At 36.1% G+C, this 14510-nt stretch overlaps 1 long non-coding RNA gene across 1 annotated transcript; it reads right to left on the reverse strand.

Moving 5' to 3' along the window:
* Nucleotides 1-12986: 12986 nt before the first annotated feature.
* On the reverse strand, nucleotides 12987-13696 carry LOC126877371 (uncharacterized). The gene is made up of 3 exons (XR_007694963.1): nucleotides 13590-13696; nucleotides 13282-13377; nucleotides 12987-13205 (listed from the first exon to the last, which is right to left on the reverse strand). It is a non-coding gene; the product is annotated as an uncharacterized LOC126877371 (long non-coding RNA).
* Between the last annotated feature and the right edge of the window lie 814 nt (nucleotides 13697-14510).

Below are 14510 nucleotides of genomic sequence, written 5' to 3' on the forward strand. Positions count from 1 at the left end.
GAAACTCTGATAGACTAGCGGCAAGCTACGTTCGGAACCGAGCGCGTTGTGAATTGACAATCGTAACCAAACATCGCGACACAGTTCACCACACTACGTGTACAGCATGATCACGCTGAGTGGCGTTGAAACGGTTAACGTAACTGCGCGTACGACCGTCGAATGGCAAAGATATTCAAGCTGAGAATCGTTTTCAGATGTTACAAACAGCTGTGTTGACTTTCAAGGAGAAACCATTCGACATGATCTTACGTTTGAGCCGGGACCTTCGGTTTGCAGTTTCTGCACCTGCTATAATTCGAGGCTGAAGTGGTGCCAGTCGATCGTATGCGACCCGCCCGTAGTGAGTATATGCTCATTACTTAAACACTTAACACAACCAGAGAGAAACTAAAGCACACCGTTAACGCTTGCACGCTGGTCGTTAAAGCACATGCTACGCGAATAGGGTACACAACGATTCATCTAACTTGCCTTGAATTACTTTTACAAAGAGAAACATGGACAGGAATAATTTTTTGTTACGAGTCGTTTAATTTATTCGTTCGTTAGAACGATTGGTCTGACAAATTCAAAGTCTTGTTCCGTATAAATATTTTTAAACAAGTACGTCATAAGCTTTGTATATTTTTTTTATCGCAACGAAACTGTTCAGAGAAATGTTGAAATTATTAATTACAAAAGAAGACATTTACGTTGTAAAAATGTTAGCGAAAACATTTGTGAAAAAGTTACTTTGTTATAAATTCTACAAAAAGAAATATTGAAAATCACGCGCCATTTATTCAGTTGCACGTATGAAAAGTATTTTGCATTCGCGCAAAAGAATCCCTTAAGGATACATATTTTATAATAATTGGAGTGTCAAAGTTATTACGCGGATTGGCGTATACGTGCCTTTTAATGAAACTAGGTTATTCATTTGTTATTCGTTCCTAACTTTCAACTTTATGATTTTTGCGGAATAAAATTTTATATTCCGGTTCAGTTTATAAATGATTCATTTTGAATTTAATAAAATTAGAGTTACAGCAGTGCAATTTAATAAAGAACAAATAATCATTTGTACTTTATTAAAATGTTCTTTTAGCGTCTCGTTTTAATATTTCTCTAATAATATTTTGTTAACCGTTATATTTAAATGAAGGTTTTCAAAGCAGAGACGTACTTTAACGTAGGAAATGGACGTACATTTATAATGAGAATTCAGAAGCAAAAATATTTCATACAAAAATAAATATTCCCCATGTAAATAGGTGTAAATAGCTACGTTATGACTTTTATATGTATCTAACGTTTTTCCATGCAAGCTAACGTATATTTGCTTCTTCGCTTCTTCGATTCTGAGTAGTAAAACCTGGCATTCATGCGGTTGATAGGTAGTTACGCGCTGACAACGAAAAACATAAAATGAATAAAAAGCATGAGCCATCCTATAAAAAAAATAAAGCTGCTTTTATCTTTCATTATATATTCGTCAGAATATTGTTAATAAATATTTAAGTTCAGATTTCAGCTTAAATAAATGCATAGGATTGGACATTTATTTATATATGTATCTGTGAACGCTTTTTGACATAAAATTTTTATAACGACTAAAATGACATATTCCGATATTAAATTAATTTGATGAGAATAAAAACTGAATTTTTTAAACGAGATTTTGTATGAAGTTACATTTATTGGGAAAAATTCATTCTTTTATAATATGATAAAACGAGACTCATAGTCTGTATAAATCATTTCATGGAATATTATGTGTATGTACATGTGTTCTACGCTTTTATTATAAAAATGCTAAATGAACATAACGATCAAACGCATCGACAAATGCATTGAACATATCGATTGTTATTTTGAAAAATTGATTATCTTTTATTTGTTTCGAACTACAAATTGATTGAGACATTCGTGTTTGCTAAATTGCGAATTTAACGCAATGAAGTCGTCTGAATCCCTTGCGAGCATGTAAATATAGCGTCGAATTAACAGGTCAATTACTTGAGGTTGGAACTGAAAGAAAGAGAAAGATGGAGGAGGTCTTGCCTTTGAATGCTGGACACTTCTAAAGCCCACAGTTCGCTGAAATTGCCAGAGAATTCAATTAAATGGCAAATTAAACCATTGAACTGAATCTGTTTCCAATCGTGAGCTTGGAGGTTCTACCCTTTGAATTTTTAAACCAGTCACCCTTCTTTTGTACGTATGGTAACGAATATAATTCATAAACTAATGAAGTGTGTAATTCAATTGAAAGCTCTTTTCACTGAATCCAGTTTAGACTAAGAAAAATGATATAATAACGAAATTATCAATTTACAATTTATAGAGCGTATACTTTATTCGAAAGTGAAGTTTATTACTGCAAATATTAGTTGGCTATTTATAGCCTGTTTGAAAAGGTGATTTAATTTCGATTGATTTTCGATAAGTTTTTGTTGGTTTACTCAGGTTAATTAATCTCCAATAAAATAGAAATACCAATCCGGTAGTATAATTGCTTTCTTGCTTATTACCTTTTTACTAATTAGCGATGCACGATTCCAGACCAGTAAATATTTTTCCATCGGGAGAAGTCAGGTCGAGAGATGCAAGATTTATACGCTCGTTCTGTCAGTTATCCCAGTGTCTGTTACGCGATAGAAAATGAACGAACTGAATAATAAATGCATTATCGGCATGAAGATTGCTTGATGTAGGCCACCGCTTTTTTTCTATCCTTCCGATACCATTTTTCTTTTTTTTCTTTTTTTGCGAAACACTTTGCTAGTCGTGAGAAGCAGCAATTCCCTTCTGCGAATCAATTACGGTTCACGAGAAATTGTATTATAGCCTGGAACGTATTCAAATTATCTTCAATTATTCTCGGCTGTTTCCATTTCCATTCGTCTCTTACGTAAGTACTCGTTTGATGTACGTACATAGTGAGACAATAATCGTTAACACCTTTAATGTCTTCAGTATTATAGAATAAGACGCGAAAATACGTTGAAACCTGACTTTTAGATTCGCGAGACTCTATAAGGCTTCGAAAGTCTCTTGTTTCAGGCCGAATAAAAAATTGTAGATGAAGAATTACATTGCGAGGTCTGTTAAGGAAAATTTTAAATCGTATCGTTGTAATAGGATTATTTCAGAGAGGGAAATTACGTGTTGCGTGCGAAGCCACGAGCTTTCTTTCAGGCTAATATACATAATTGTCCTATCGAACTTTCCATCTAAACCGTTGCGCTCACACGTGGATTTTGCATTTCAATTTTCTTACTTACAGTCCAGTCCAGTGAGACCAAGTTAAATTTTTCAGCCCTCCGAGGTAGAATATGTTTTATAGAGAGACGTACAACGCCATGAAGGGGAGACAGATCAATAAATTGGGTTATCTTTAAATTACTGACAATCATTTCATCGACGCGGTTTCACCGACACCGAGTCCCCCGGCAACGTCTGTCAAAGCTTATTTACCGATACACTGAAATCAACCACAATCATTTTACCGACCTCTTCCTTTGCTGACAGTTATTATACTCGCTGTCATATGTTATCGTTGATTATACATCTTTATTTACAAATTCGTTCCTGTGTATAACGAAACAAAGGAAGAAACGAAAATGATACGTTTCATGACGCATTGTTAAATTATTAATTAACGAGAGTTACATATCTACATGAATGCTTTGAAATGTCAGTTATAATTCATGAAAATGGATACAAGCCATTTTACTATACATAAATAGAATTATAAAGACATGTTACGTACTAATGCTTTTACGAAATATATTTCTGTATACGTTTGACGTTTCTGTATTATTCCTTATGTGCTTTCTGCTCTTGTGTTTAGCTCGTCGGAAGTAAAAATACGTTAAGCGAATCAGCTAATCTATTCGAGCGTTTCAACGGCTCAGTCTTCTCTTATGCAACTACCAAAAGAGAAGATAAGTCTTTGGTTATACAACATTTCATAACGTCCAAAGTAACGGGGCACTAATTAGTTGCAACTTTAAGACAGACCAGATATCAGTCATCGTCCGTAAATACATTTATTACGATCGTTTAAAGTTTAAAGAAACACCGTTATAAAGTCGTAATACGAGACAAAGCGAAGAGAAAGTAAACTGTTGGATATATGACAAAATAATTCTATTTTAAATAAGAGACTGGTCAGCGTGGTTATTTTGTTTACAAAATCAAACGAATTTAATGAATGTAATGGTAAGGAAGTAACTATAAGTGGCTGTTAAACTATTTTTATGCTTGAAAAGTAATTCGCAAAGTAATGTAAAGCAGTACTACTGAGTTGTACATAACCTCTTTCAGAATTTGTTCTTAACCTCTTGCTTCATAACTTCCTTAATTATACTCTTCAAACTTATTGACTACTTCGATGTTGTTACGAACAGAAACTGATAAAATATTAATCTTAAATATAGATTGAAATGTAAGCTTGTCACGTAAATATATATATATGTACTACTTACTCAAACTATGGATCACATAACCTATAAAAAAAAAAAAAAAAATTATTGTACACTATAAAGCAAGAGATTAAATCTTTAATCTGTTAAGAATTAAATTTTTTATTGTAACTGCGAAAATTATAAAAGTACCAAGCGAAGCAAGTACGGAATATATGCGGAATATGAATCGCTCAACTAACCAAAGAGCGGCTCAGTGACAAAATTAGTAAAGTAAAGACCACAAATATTACAACATTATATTCTACCACAAAATAATTCTCTATACAAAAAAGGTACACAACGAATCGATTTTTCACAACGATAAGAGTCAACAGAACCAATCAAGACCAGACGAGACTCTCATAAGACAACGATATCAGAGGGATCAAATCAGCGACTTCAATCTATGTTACAGAGTATAGTTATCAAGAAAAATTGCTCTTTTCATGAAAAGTATGGTAATGATACTCTTATAACACATTGTATATCTGGCAGTCGGATGTGCCCGTGGCCATCGGAAATGTAAAGACGACGCTTTTAGAAAGTGATAGCGCCATCGCGTATTAAAAACGCGTTAGAAGAAGGACGGTTTCGCTATCCAAGGCGAATCGAAAAGTGTGCGTGTTGCGAGAATCAGAGTTGATCGAGACGTCGAAGCATAGAGTCGTTAGAATTGAGTTGCGAGTGTTGTCGAGTGTTAGAGTTGCTAGTGAGAGAGAGAGAGAGAGAGAGAGAGAGTTACCAAATAGTTGTCAAGTTATTTGTTGTAAATACGAGCGTTGCATTTAGTTTTCCTGTTAATCAAACATCGTTTCTCTGTCTAACTAATATCTGTATTTTCAATCCATTATTAATATATTCCGATATTACAAGTGGGGGCTCGTCCGGGATTGAATAAGACAGAGAAACGATACGATTTAACGGAGCTATTTCTGCGGGAGTAGAAAAGAATAGAATAAAATGGCAAACGTTGAAGACGAACGATTGTCGGGTGAAGAGGATTTGACGCTGGAGGAGCTGAGGAGTAAGCTCGCACAGATGAATCTGCCTATATCCGGTGCGAGATCAGTGCTGGTTGCCAGGTTGAACAGAGCGTGCAAACCTGGTCGATCTACTCCTAAGGATTCGAAGCGTGGCGAAGAACCAACAAACCAGCGAGATCTAAGAAGCAAGCAGAGAGCCGAACGCAGTCAAGAGGGAGAGGAAGACCTCGAGAAGCTGAGGACGAAAGAGCTGAGAGCGCGTCTCGTTAGCTTGGGGTTGAAGGTAACGGGAAGAAAATCCGAACTACGCGCGCGGCTACAGGCGGCCCTAGAAGGAGACGATGTATCGTCGGAAGAAGAGAGCTCCGACGAAAGTGAAGGCGAGGACGATAAACAAGGCGCGCGAGAATACAGGAGAGGCACGCGAGCGGTGTATCAGGACCGCGATGAGTAGCAGCAGAAGGTATGCGTCGGTTCGATGTTGAGTCTTAAAGACGTGGAAGACTCATTAGAGAAATTCAGCGGGGATGATCTGCTGAGGGTAAATCAGTGGGTGGAAGACTTCGAGGAAATGGCAGAAGTGTGGGGTTGGTCAGACGCCCACATGGTGGCCTATGCTAAGAAATTACTCGCAGGCTCCGCTCAGGCCTTCGTACGACAAAAACGATGCGCGAAGTCCTGGGCAAAGCTAAAAAAGGCGTTGAGGAATGAGTTTGAAAATGTAGTAAGCGACCAACAGATACATGGCGAGTTATCCCATAGAAAGAAGAAAGCAGATGAGAGTCTGCAACAATATATGTATCACATGTGCGGGATTGCAAAACAAGGAAGGGTTGATACGCAATCCTTGATAGACTACATTATTCAAGGCATTCCCGACGAGGTCGCGAACAAGACTGTGCTATACGGAGCCAGGAATATCGAGCAATTAAAAGAGCGTTTCAGGCGCTACGAAGCGATAAAAAGAGATATGGAGATGAGGACGAAATTTGAGGAGCCGAAGAGTAACAGGGTAAAGCCGGTGGCGAAGCTGTCCGAAACCGAGAGGAACAAGGAACCCGGTCGATCTGGAGATGCGAGGAAGACGCGATGCTACAATTGCTTCAAATGTAGGGAGTACGGACACATCGCATCAAGTTGCGACAATTTGGGTGAGCCCTCAAAAAAAGTTTACAGCGTGTTTCGGTCGTTACAAACAAGGCGTGGTAAGGATGTTAAGATGGAAAATTTCAAATTGAGCGCGTTGATAGACACCGGTAGTGAGCTGACTCTAATGCGAGCAGATCAGCATGTGAAAATCGGAGCGCCCAGATTAAGTCGGGAAATCGTTGGATTTGGCGGTGTCGGTTCCGGAAGGAATTTTACGCTCGGGAAATTTTCCACGAACATTATTATAGACAATGAGTCGTACTGTATAACCATACACGTAGTTCCAGACACAGTGATGCAACATTCGCTTATTATTGGCGCAGACTTTTTGGACACTGTTGAAATAAGTATAAAAGGGGGAGAATCTTTTATTAGTAGAATAAAGGACGAAAATCCCGATGAGTGTCCGGAAGTCCTCAAGATAGATGTAGAGACACAGGCGAGTGAGATAGATTTGTCACACGTTAAGGACATGCAACATAGGCTAAAAAGAGATTTGAAGAGAACCAAAGCATTGCTAAGAGACGCTCAAACGATGCTGGAGAGATCGAAAGGTGACTCGACGGGTAAAGCAGCTTTACGACAGCTGAAGAACCAGTTAGAAGATGCAGAATGCGCTAGAGCAGTTGCAGTTAAAGCGAAACAGGCACTGGAGCAAGAACCGAATGAGACGCAGGCTTCGTTGCAGGAAGTACTGCGGCAACGTTCCGAAGCAGAAGATCGTGTTAATGTAGCTAGTCGCGAACGAACTGAGCTACTGTCGCAATTGGAAGAAAATAAAGAAGAGTTAGCAGAAGTTTTGAAGAAGTATCGGGCAGCTGTGCAGCAAGTGTCGGAGGAACGGAGAATAGTGGCAAGACACGTGGTGATTGGTAAAGTGGACCACGAGATGGTGTCCTCGTCGGATTCTTGCGGCCAGCAGGAGGACTTAGCGAACATCACGAGGAGGAAGAATCTGGCTAAACAACAGCAACAGGATGTTGTTGATGATATTTGCGAATTTACTGAGAAGGATAGCGTTGCGGATGTGAGGGTTGTTTCAAGTTTTCGGATAGACTCGAAGAGAGTGAATGCAAGGCGAACGAAAAGACAAGGGAAGTCGCACGTGCGGAATCCCTCCAATAATATCGATATACAGAGGATGTGGATGACGAGGACGACGATGGGATTGTCGAGGACACGATGAACGTGAAGACCTTCGAAAAAGAAGAGATCATAGTCTCGGTAGATGGTAAGTTGTTAACGTCTTCCATGTACGAACCGAGCCTACGAAAATGTCACGATGCTGCCACGACGATCAAAGCCCCTGACAAGAGTGAAATGGGTAAACAAACAACGGAGAGGAAGATAGAGGAAGAGCGAAAGAGGAGCAGTAGCATCGAGGACGAACAGGCCGCGGTGTTCCAAGAGGAACGAGATCAGCTGCGTGCGGACGCAAAGAGACGGATTGAGGAGATCCAAATCCGAAACAAGCGGGCGTATAACAGGAGACGCAAGAAGGCGACAGCATACAGGACGGGAGATCTAGTGGCAATCGAGAGGATGCAGAGGGGTCCCGGGCTAAAGCTGCATCCGAAGTTTCTTGGACCGTATCGGGTGATAAAAGTCCTGCGAAATGACCGATACATAGTGCAGCGAGAGGGGGAGCACGAAGGGCCACGTACAACTTCCACGGCAGCCGATCACATGAAATGGTGGAATGCTGACGATAGTGATGTAAGTGCGAGCGGCGCTGATGAGCACATCTGAGGGCAGATGTGATTGTCAGGAAAGGCCGATTGTAATATCGTAGAATAGCTTTGATTGGAGATCGGCTGAAAATAGAAAAACCGTGTACGTCGTGTTTCTGTGGTTCGTTTACATTTAAGAGTGCCTACGTGACTAAAGGCACGTAGTTGGTAGTTCTTACATAGGTATGAGGGAAACAATAGACAACGTTAGAAGAAGGACGGTTTCGCTATTCAAGGCGAATCGAAAAGTGTGCGTGTTGCGAGAATCAGAGTTGATCGAGACGTCGAAGCATAGAGTCGTTAGAATTGAGTTGCGAGTGTTGTCGAGTGTTAGAGTTGCTAGTGAGAGAGAGAGAGAGAGAGAGAGAGAGAGAGAGAGAGAGAGTTACCAAATAGTTGTCAAGTTATTTGTTGTAAATACGAGCGTTGCATTTAGTTTTCCTGTTAATCAAACATCGTTTCTCTGTCTAACTAATATCTGTATTTTCAATCCATTATTAATAAATTATAATTAATCGAACAAAATTACACCTTTAATATATTCCGATATTACATTACCGTGATGTAATATTTATCATGCTTATTTTGTACGTAAAACGAATCGTTGGAATATTCCCGAAGCTAACGAAGCATTTCCCAAAAGTTAAACCGAAGAGATTAACGCGAATAGTTAAGTGAAATTTTTCCATTAACTTGCTGACCAACCGGCAAATAAAAAATCATAAAAATTGTTTCAATGTGTTGAGGTCACGCATAACTTCTTTTTTCATTGACGATTACCAAACAGGTAAAATTTCGAAATTGTACGAAGGCCACGTGACCAGATCGTATTGGAATTTGAAGTGCATGGAAAAAGACAACTCGAAGTACAAACCTTGAGCTGTACTACTCGAAGTACAAACGTGAACTAATGGATGCAGAAAAGCAATTAACGCCAAACATCCGAACAGCATCTTGGAGCCCGTCATTGTTCTGAAATAAAAGAAGTGACGAATTAAAAAGACGCAGGACTAATAATAATAAAGGAAACTTAGTTCGTATTATAAATTGAATTTACATCAGAAAAGAAGCACGATCAAGCGAAACAGATCGTAGAAATGACAAATATCATCGATATACGTTTCAGTGTAATTTCACTTTTGAAAATTATTTAGTTTAATACGATCGTATTCATCGCTCCGAAACTTTCATTGTGCTGCAATTTGTGCTGCGTCTTTTTAATTTCTCTATCTTTCTGTGTTTTCGGAAAAATTACTTGAAAGATTAAGAATTGCTTGCCTTATTTTATTTTCGATTAGTTAGGATTTGATTATTCCAGGTAAGGTTTATTATTTATAACAGGTTTTATCACTTGTTTATTATTTAGGAGTTTGTTATTTTAGGATTAGTACCTTTTAGGATTTCTTATCCTTCGAGTTTCTGTTTCAGATATCTAGGTCTATTTCAAGATGTTTTATTACATTAGGATTATTTATTCGATTAAGATAATTTAAGAGTTTCACAATGTACAAAGAAATAATCGCGTGAAATTTAGATTTATGCTTTAAACGTATTAAACACGCGGTAATTTCAATGTCTATAGCCTCGAACGTGTTCTGATTAGTTGTGTCATTGTCTGTGACATTGAAATCACAAAAATCCATTGCAAGTGTGCTGTCATGCAATGTGGATGTAATTGGGTTTTTTGGGGTTAGGTTGGGGTTAGGTTGTATCATCTGATTTGTACAGTACTATTTTAACGCAAGGACAGGAAAGTTATTATATATTTCCCGTCCATTATTTGAATCGTTGTGAAGTGTAACGAATTATATTCGATTCGAGGAGATGTTAATGAATTAGCCATTTCATATGTAATTACATGGAAATAAAAATCATTGCAAAAGTAATTGATCTAATGACAACGGAATTTCCAATATTTTTTTGTTTCGTCACCTCTTTTTCGTAATATATCTTTTATAGGTACGTGATTTATTAATCGTTCGAATGGAAATAATTATTCGTATAATATTCAAACGATTCTAGCCATAAAATAAATTAAAACGATACCTGTCAATGATATGCAATCTGCGTATGACGTCAACCTCGATCTATGCTTATACAAGAAATTTTATCAATCAATGACTAGATATACAATAATCAAATATTATAAAATTTCCTGAAAACCTTTAGGTGTTAATATCTTTAATATTTGCAAGTTATTGTTTAGCGCTAATTAGTTAGAATGTAACAAGTGGTGTACCAGAATTGAGATAATTAAGCCACACGAACAATCTTATTTAGATCTTTTTAATTTTTTAATTCTCTTTTGCTCTAATACTTCGTAAAATTAATCTTCATTAGCTACTACACTTCATAGAATAACAAGAGATAATTTTTCTTATATAACGTTTCATTCATAAAATCTATCATTAAAGTATATCTTCATAAAAATATCATTCCATACTAACGGTATATTTGGTGTCATACGAGATAACAGTTACCAGTGATGACATATGTAACTTTATAAAGATATCTCGTTTTATTATATATTAAAAGAATGTACTCATTGCTGCTATATTTCAGATGAAAAAAAGGCGGCAACGATTTTACAGTAAAATCGTTCGTTTACAACTGATTCATTTACATTTCATGATAATACTGTGCATTCTGAATATGCTATGATTTGGTTTAAAATAATAAATAGTCCATTCTTGCATACTATTGCTCCAGCTTTACTTGTATTTTCGATATTGGTATAAATAGAAAGACAATTAATGTCGTTCGAGTCTATTTTCGGATCATTTATATTACGTTTAATCCATATAGTTATCATATGAGACATAGTATCGTAAAATTTGGAAGAATAAAACGTTCGTACAGGAAGTACATTTTATAAGAACTCCAACAAATCTGCGTGTGCACCTAAAATACAAACTGATAGTGATAGTGATTGTTCATAAGTTTATATACATTATCTAATGTCAATCGAAGGTATCAATTCTTTTTCTCCATAAGAGTACTTTTTCATTTATATGTGTTCAAAAATACATGTGTTCAACCGTGAAGCATATGTCACCTACAACGAAAAAGAGTTTTCCTATACTTAATATTTCCTTTATATACCTATGAAAGTCTATTCTTCGCGTAGTATGAAATTATGAATAAATCTGGAATATTGTTCAATCTGAAAAGAAAAATAACTTATTGACATCATTCATTGATACGAGATTCAGAATGTTTGTTTTGTCTTGCAGAAAAAGAAGGCAGCCCTCCCTTTCTTTTAATGTGAAATAGAAAGCGAAAATTTGAAAACAGATTTTTTGGAAATTTACTTGCAAATATCGTTTTCAATATCGTGATTTTCTTCCCAATGGTACTGTACTTTCAAATTTTCCAGTATCCCTCTAAAAACAAAAAGTCGAACCTCGTTATTGTTAACGTAGGCATTACAAGGAAGCGAAGTATTAGAAAGCAGCTCCTTTTTATTATGGATTTCTCTATAATCATGTAAATAAGAAATTCCGGAAATTTTTTCCTCAAGAATTTAATTCTTGTGTTTTGATTGATAATTATTACACTGCATACTAACTTTTCGCATACTGTTCGCGTCTAACAGTTTCCTAATAATAACTACTTCAAAATTACATATGTTCTTGCACGAATTCAAAAGTACGTATGATACAATTACAATTGATTCTAAAATAATAATTATTTAAAGATATTAAGATACTAATTAAACGTTTCACTGTATTTCAAAATCTGGAACAACAAATTTTTATTTATAAAAAATGAAACTGTCTTTATATATTCTTTGTCATGATGCTATTTCTTATTACCGTGTCGACATTTTTTAAAATTCATTTTGTTATCTCTACGCAATAGGAAAATTCATATACTGCTTAATATTTTTTGCATATTATCCATCCACCGCATGATATCTTCTGAAAAATCAAAATATTAATGTTATATTATTACAATGCTTCTTAAATATCAATTTTTGACAAATTTGAAATCCAATATATTTTGCACAATTATTATTTATCAAAAAATTCCAAGTTAGTAACTTTCTTTTCAAATGGCAAATAACATATACTTTGACTTACCTGTAAGTTTTTGTTCCTAATCATCATTTCCTCTTATAGAACATCATTATTGTTCTTATAATTACTACCAGTGTCATAGATATTGTAGTGGCTACAACTGAATTAATAGAAAATGATAAATAACTGTGTATAACACTAACACATAATTGTGTATAACAATGACACATAACTTTTACTTACATATCTGTCGATAAGGGATTACTTACTGTGATATCCTGTTGATGTTTCTTAAGGCACTTGATTAGGTGCGATACGGTATCATTCCTTATGGTATACTGTAGATAAGTATTTTAGAAAATAACAAGAATAAATCTAAATTATTCAGAGGTTCCAGTTTCGGCTTAGACATAAATACAGGACCATTTGCAAAGAAGAAAGGGTGCGTTTCTACAGCCTCGTTATAGTAACCATGAATACCAATCTCTGAATTACTGGTTACTAAACATAAATATCCTATAAAATTTAATATATTTCTTTAATTTTTAATACATACATGAGTTAGTAGTTCTAAATTATGAATCATCCTACCTGTGATATTACGCTTTTCCTTATAATATCATCACTCGAGTGAACAACATTAAGATCATGTAAACCATGTCATCCTATCTTACTGTGAAGATACTTAGTTATGTTATCTAACATTATAAAAATATCATCAAATTCAAGTCCTTTTATTCACATCACATGGCCACGACGATCTGGTTCTTCGTTATATAATGTTCTAAAATTTGTCGTATATATAGGATGTACAAACCGTGATATCAAGGTATCAGTTCTTCCTTCCCAAGGGACAGTTTCATTAAAATTCTGATAGAATTAAAAATTAATTATTAATATTCTAACAATCATATATGTTAAATACGTTATAGTCAACGATATATACCTGAGCGAATGTAGGGGTGATTCCTTGATAATTATAAATGTCATCAGCCCACATCATTGTGCCACTTCTTTGTACTCCAGCCTCTAGATTAACAGCCTAAACAAACATACGAAATTTTATAGAAGCTGTACAAAATATAGTATATATGCGCAATATTGAAGCGTTCAAGGGGATATAAAGGTAATGTACATCACATACACGTGTACTCTCATGCAACAAAATACAATTAGATTTAATAGTATAAGCTCTTTTATTCATCATAATAGATTGGAAATTTAAGTGTCTTACGAGGGTGAGTAAAAAGTTACCCGCTCTGTCGGTGTAGAATTTATTTTAAGCAATTGTCAAAAAAGACATACATCATTTTTTGACATAATCACTCGATTTCTGTATACACTTTGTCCATTTGCCGAAGGACCTTTGTATTTTCTCATTAAAAAATGTTTTGGGCTGAGCTGCGAACCACGAATGCATCGTCGTCTTCACCTTTTCATCAGCTTTTTCGGCATCCATCTCGCACAAACTTTTTAAAATCCAAATCTGTCGTGCACTATTGCATAAGCAGAGCCGTGGCTGATTTGCAAATGATTTGCCACATTATCCAGTGTCACTCGTCTATTCCATAGAGCATAAGTTCATGAGCACGTTCAATGTTGTCATCGTGGATGTGGACGGGCGTCCAGCTGTTTTTTCATAACACTCGTGCGATCTTCTTTGAACTTTTGTGCCCATTCAAACACACTTCGTGACAAAACACTTTCTCCATAATGTGCATTAAATCTTTGATAAATATAGGCATCAAACATAACCTCCGACCACAAGAAACGAATCACAGCATCCTGCACTGTTTTCCTGCAAATCACCATTGCAAAGCGCCATTACTCGCGCAACGGTCACAAACGAATTGACGTAACACAAAGAAACCTGCGCAGCAGCACTGAACAGATATTGACGTCATACGAAGAGTGCAGATGGATCAATACGGTCGACAGAAGTTTTAACTATCTGGAGTGCGGATAAATTTTTACTGAGAGTCGTATAGGAATCTATAATCTGTAAGTACACCTTTGGCTGAATGGAAATTTCTCTTACATATAGTCAAAAATGCTGAAACTGTGTATTGAATTGGAAAGTGATAAAAAATAAGTGAAGTTTCGAGGTTGCATGTGATTGCATGAGTACACAGGACGTTTTTAGCGAATAAAAAATAATTTTGAAAGACACGAGAC

This window comes from Bombus huntii, unplaced genomic scaffold, assembly GCF_024542735.1.
Source record: "Bombus huntii isolate Logan2020A unplaced genomic scaffold, iyBomHunt1.1 ctg00000154.1, whole genome shotgun sequence".
Lineage (NCBI taxonomy): Eukaryota > Metazoa > Arthropoda > Insecta > Hymenoptera > Apidae > Bombus > Bombus huntii.